Here is a 6772-nt window from a genome sequence, read left to right on the forward strand (position 1 = left end):
TTCTGTGTCGTGTTTGTGTCTCCTCAATTGCACTGTTTATTGCAGTTCTGAGTGTTGCTGGGTCAGGTGTGGTTTTGGAATTGGATTGCATTGTTATGGTAATGTGGTTTGTTGGATTGATAAAAAATAAAATAAAATTAAAATAAAAATAAAAAAATTGATTCTTTTAAAAATGAGAATCGATTCTGAATCGCACAACGTATTCGATTCGATTCGTATTCGAATCCATTTTTTCCCACACCCCTAATATATATATATTTGTATATATGTGTATATATACTGTATGTATGTGTATATACTGTATACATAGATGTATGTATATATACATATATATGTATTTATGTATGTATTTATGTATATATATGTGTGGATATGTATACTGTATATATATATATGTATATATATATGTTTGTATGTATACGCATATATATATTTGTGTATATGTATATATATATCTGTATATATGTGTACGTGTATATATTTACATATATACACACATACTGTATATATGTACTGTATGTATGTATGTATATATACATATATAGGTATATATATGTAGTGGTTTGTGTTGTGGTTTGTGCAGTCCTTTGAGACACTAGTGACTTAGGGCTATATAAGTAAACATTGATTGATTGATTGATATATACATACACATACAAACATTCTTTGGCAGCTTAGTCACAGATGACCATGCTAATTTATGCTCTTGGGTCACACACTTATTTCGATTTGATGTTTAATGTTAATTTTACATCTATATATATATATATATATATATATACTGTATATATATATATATATATATATATATATATACACACATATGTATGTATATGCATGTATGTTTAATGTTTATTTTACATTTATTTACATATATATATATATATATATATATATATATATATACATATATATATATATATATATACACATATATGTATATATATGCATGTATATATCCACACACATATACATTATATATATATGTGTATATATATATGTATATATACATATATATACACGCACACACATATATACATATATGCATGTATAGATATACATGTATGTATTTACATATACACATGCACAGATATATATACACTAATAAATATATGTATATATACATACATACATGCGTATATACTGTATGTATATATACATACGTATATATGTATATATACATACATACATATACTGTATACTGTACACACATTCAATACATATACATACATATATATATATATATATAAATATATATATATATACATACATATATATATATCCACCCCGTAGAAAATTGATTGATCAATCTCTCCATCTCCATCCGTCATCTATATATATATATATATATATATATATATATATATATACTGTATATATATATATACATATATATATCTATTAATGTATATATATATATATAAATATAAATATATATATAGTATAGAAATATACATACGCACACACACCAGCCCCCAGAGACATTTTTACAAACCAATGTGGCCCCTGAATCAAAATAATTGCTCATATCTGATTTATGTTAACACCGAACACACACAAATATAAAATGTAAACGACGGCACTATTTCTATTGGTATTACTGTGTCATGAAGGTCCTTAAACTGCAAGCAGGCCTTGGAGCAAGAACAGGGGAAAGAGAAAAGGTCATAATGGCAGTGTGATGACTGTACATACAGTACAAACATACACACATACATACATCTACACAAGTCAGGGTATGCGGCTTTGTCCATGTCATGTAAAAACTACACGGTGGAACATCATCCTCCCCCCTTTTGTCCTGCACGCCGCTTCATGCCAACAAGCATGACAGATTGGACACACTGCTCCGTCCTTTAACATTTCACTAAACAACAGATGAGTGTGTGATAACGTGGACTCTCCACGTGACCACAGACAACCTCTGAGTGTGTGTGTCTGCGGGGGGAAAGGTACCATTAAAACAGATGTATGAGAAGGGGAAAGGTACCATTAAAACAGATGTATGAGGTGGGGAAAGGTACCATTAAAACAGATGTATGGTTGATGACATGGCGATGGCGCTCGACACCAGTTGAGAAGAAATTGTCTATCAATAAGTGCTGACATTGTTTGCAGTAAAAACACACATTAAGCATGGAGATAGGGATGGAGGGTAACGATGCTAAGCTAAAGAGGCGACATTCAAACAGAAAAAGAGAGCTCACCAGACCTTTTGTGAGTGTGTGTTGTGTGTGTGTGAGTGTGTGTCTGCACACACTGACACACGCACAGAGGAGACTTTAGCCGCTCGGTATCGCTGCTCCACAGCTTTGTAGGGCGACGAACGCAGGCTGGCTCTTGAACGACGCTTTTGAATTCATCGGCTCCGGTAGTAACAAGCAGGACGCGGCGCCGTGGAAAGGCTACTGGAGCTCTGCCATAGCACGATAGTGTGAGTGGATGATGCTGGAGCGAGCAGAGATGTGCATCCAGCTACCGACGCAGCATCATCACGTCCACTGCCTGTCTGCCTGCCTGCCTGCGTGTGCTGCTCGTTACACTCCTCCCCCATCTCTGACCTTAAACACCTCAAACAGCCACGGAAGCTGTCATAAATACAACATTGACCCGAATTTAAGACGCTCCATCTTTTTCGAGACCGTTTTTTAACAACACACAGACACATATACATATATATATACTTATATATACATATATATATATATATATATATATATATATATATATATATATATATATATATATGTATATACACACACATATATAATATATATATATATAATATAATATATACATACATACATACATACATATATATATACATACATACATACATGTAATACATACATACATACATATATATACATACATACATACATATATATACATACATACATACATATATATATACACATACATACATACATATATATGTATACATACATACATATATATGTATGTATATATATATACATATACACACAGTATATATATATATGCATATGTGTATACATATATATGCATATGTGTATACATATACACACATATGTATGTTGCACCTGGGGATAGGTTGATTGGCAACACTAAATTGGCCCTAGTGTGTGAATGTGAGTGTGAATGTTGTCTGTCTATCTGTGTTGGCCCTGCGATGAGGGAGCGACTTGTCCAGGATGTACCCCGCCTTCCGCCCGATTGTAGCTGAGATAGGTGCCAGCGCCCCACGCGACCCCGAAAGGGAATAAGCGGTAGAAATGGATGGATGGATGGATGTGTGTATATATGTATATGTATATATATATATGTATATATATACTAATATAAATAAATACATATATACTTACAAATATGTGTGTGTGTGTGTGTGTGTGTGTGTGTATACATATATCTATGTATATGGATTTATACACTGGAGCCTATCTCAGCTGCATTCGGGTGGTAGGCAGGATACACCCTAGGACGAGTCGCCAGCTCATCACAGGGCCAACACAGATTGACAGACAATGTTCATATATATATATATATATATATATATATATATATATATATATATATATATATATATATATATATATATATATATATACATTTATATATATATATATATATATATATATACATATATATATATATATATATATATATATATATATATATATATATATATTATACTGAAATTCCACGACATTGTGGATTTGCATACAGCTAAATCTAGCTGTATGCAACAAAGCCAACTACAACCTGCTTCCCAAGAATATACAACAATTCTTCTCAGCAAAAGAGGAGAAATATAATCTGAGAGAAAAATGTAACTTAAAATATTTGTACGCACGTACAACACTTAAGACCTTCAGTACATCTGTATGTGGAATTAAATTATGGAATGGATTAAGCAAAGCAATCAAACAATGTACTAATATGATCCACTTCAAGAAACTCTTCAGACTTAAAGTGTTTACAACGTACAAAAAAGAAGAATCATGATAAACATTCTGAAAGCATTCACCCATTCATTCTCAAAATAATCTTACTTATCTCATCGTATGGAATAAAACTTCAACAATTGTTTATTTATTTGTTTTTATTTGATTACTTATGGAGTATATTGTGAAGACATTGAGAACAGGAAGTGAACAAAAGTTTTAACAACTGTTATGTAAAAGAAAAGGGGTAGGATTAAATAAACTCTGCTTCTTACTACTCCTTTTCGAACATGTTGAAAAGAGAAACTGGAAATTGTGATGTATCATGTTGTATGCTTGCATGTTCGAAATTAACTCATACTCATATATATATATATATATATATATATATATATATATATATATATATATATATATATATATATATATATATATATATATATATATATAAAATCATTTACAATATTTTTCTTTTTATTTCTGTCAGTAAACTTTATAGGGAAGTGATAAAAACTTCAACATGGCTGACGGGGAGAAGACATAGACGAAGTGGAGGCATGTAAATGAGGCAGCTCACAAAATGGCACATTGTGAAGAGACGGTCATAAAGTGGCCTGAAGATAATCTGTAAAACATAATCCAGACAAAATTTAGACCAAAGAGCCACCATTACATGTTATTTTAAGGAAGTGTCTTAATTGTAAAAAATAAAAAAAATAAAAAATAAATATATATATATATATATATATATATACACATATATATATATATATATATATATATATGTATATATGTATATATATATATATATATATATATATATATATATATATATATATATATATATATATATATATATATATATATATATATATATATATATATACATACACACACACACATTAGGTCAGGAAAAAACAGAGGCTATTTCATCCCAACAAGCCTGTTTCGCAGTTTTCCCTGCTCTTCGGGGGATTTTTCTTGACCTAACGTATATTCCGCTCTCCCCCGGTATTGAGCACTGTATACCGGATAAACCACAGAAACCTTGACTTTGTATATATATATATATATATATATATATATATATATATATATATATATATATATATATATATATATATATATATATATATATATATATATATATACAGTCGTGGTCATAAGTTTACATACACTTGTGAAAGACATAATATCCTGGCTGTCTTTAGTTTCCAATAATTTCTAAAAACTCTTATTTTTTTGTGATAGAGTGATTGGATCACATTCTTGTTTGTCACAAAAAACATTCATGAAGTTTGGCTCTCTTATGAATTTATTAAGGGTCTACTGAAAATATGATCAAATCTGCTCGGTCAAAAGCATACATACAGCAACATCCACCCATCCATCCATCCATCCATCCATCCATTTTCTACCACTTGTCCCACATACATTATCAATTTTGGTGATGTAGAAAAGTTACAATCAAATCAAATAAGCTCCATGGCATGGCCTCTTAACTTCATGTACGTGATTATGATTGACGATACCTGTTGACTTCTCTGAGCCCCTTTAAATAGGGCTCATGTGATGCAGTCATTAGATTGAGTTACAAACGCAACAATCGGAAACTCAAAGGAACTCAGCACAGATCTGAAAAAACAAATAATTGACTTGAACCAGTCAGGGAAGTCACTTGGAGCCATTTCAAAGCAGCTTAAGGTCCCAAGAGTAACTGTGCAGACAATTGTTGGTAAGTATAAAGTGAATGGCACAGTTTTGTCACTGCCACGATCAGGAAGGAAATGCAAGCTATCACCTGCTGCTGAGAGAAAATTGGTCAGAATGATCAAGAGTCAACCGAGAACCACCAAAAAGCAGGTCTGCAATGACTTGAAAGCATGTTTTGCATCGCCATGAACTTACTATTCAAGAAGAAGCCCTTGCTCCGGAAGCGACACCCCAAGGCTCGTCTAAAGTTTGCTGCTGATTACATGGACAAAGATAAGACCTTTTGGAGGAAAGTTCTGTGGTCTAATGAAACAAAAAAATTAGCTATTTGGTCACAATACCCAGCAATGTGTTTGGTGGATAATAAGTGAGGCCTTTAATCCCACTCCTACTGTCAAGCATGGTGGTGGTATTATACTTTGGGTCTGTTTTGCTGCCAATGGAACTGGTGCTTTATAAAGAGTAAATGGGACAATGAAAAAGGAGGATTACCTCCAAATTCTTCATGATAGCCTAAATTCTTCAGCCCAGAGGTTGGGTCTTGGGCGCAGTTGACAATGACCCCAAACACACGTCAAAAGTGGTAAAGTATTGGCTAAATCAGGCCAGAATTAAGGTTTTAGAATGGCCTTCCCAAAGTCCTGACTTAAACGTGTGGACAATGCCGAAAAAAACAATTCCATGTCAGAAAACCAACAAATTTAGCTGAACTGCACCAATTTTGTCAAGAGGAGTGGTCAAAAATTCAACCAGAAGTTTGCCAGAAGCTTGTGGATGGCTACAAAAAGCGCCTTATTGCAGTGAAACCTGCCAAGAGATATGTAACCAAATATTAACATAGATATATCTATACTTTTGACCTAGCAGATTTGGCCACATTTTCAGTAGACCCATAATTAATTAATTAAAGAACCAAACTTCATGAATAAGAGTCTTTGAAATTATTGGAAACTCAAGACAGCCATGACATTATGTTATTTTCAAGTGTATGTAAACTTTTGTGTTCGGCTTGCCCCTGACAGTTTGTTTGTGTTTTAGTTTTTCCTGCGTGTGTGTAGTATTTCCTGTCTTTAGTTCCTGTCAGCGCTTTTATTTGTCTGTTTCCTGTCTTTCTCCCTGAGTATTGTGTCCCCTCA

At 32.4% G+C, this 6772-nt stretch overlaps 1 protein-coding gene across 13 annotated transcripts in view; it reads right to left on the minus strand.

Annotated features, from left to right (window-relative positions):
• cacna1da (calcium channel, voltage-dependent, L type, alpha 1D subunit, a) overlaps positions 1–2544 on the minus strand; it is a 218453-nt gene extending 215909 nt beyond the window's left edge. For all 13 annotated transcript variants that reach the window (XM_061874281.1, XM_061874279.1, XM_061874272.1 and 10 more), the window contains exon 1: positions 2213–2544. The gene's annotated coding sequence lies outside the window, so the exon portion shown is untranslated. The remainder of the gene's footprint in view (positions 1–2212) is intronic.
• Between the last annotated feature and the right edge of the window lie 4228 nt (positions 2545–6772).

Source organism: Nerophis ophidion, linkage group LG16, assembly GCF_033978795.1.
Source record: "Nerophis ophidion isolate RoL-2023_Sa linkage group LG16, RoL_Noph_v1.0, whole genome shotgun sequence".
Taxonomy (NCBI): domain Eukaryota; kingdom Metazoa; phylum Chordata; class Actinopteri; order Syngnathiformes; family Syngnathidae; genus Nerophis; species Nerophis ophidion.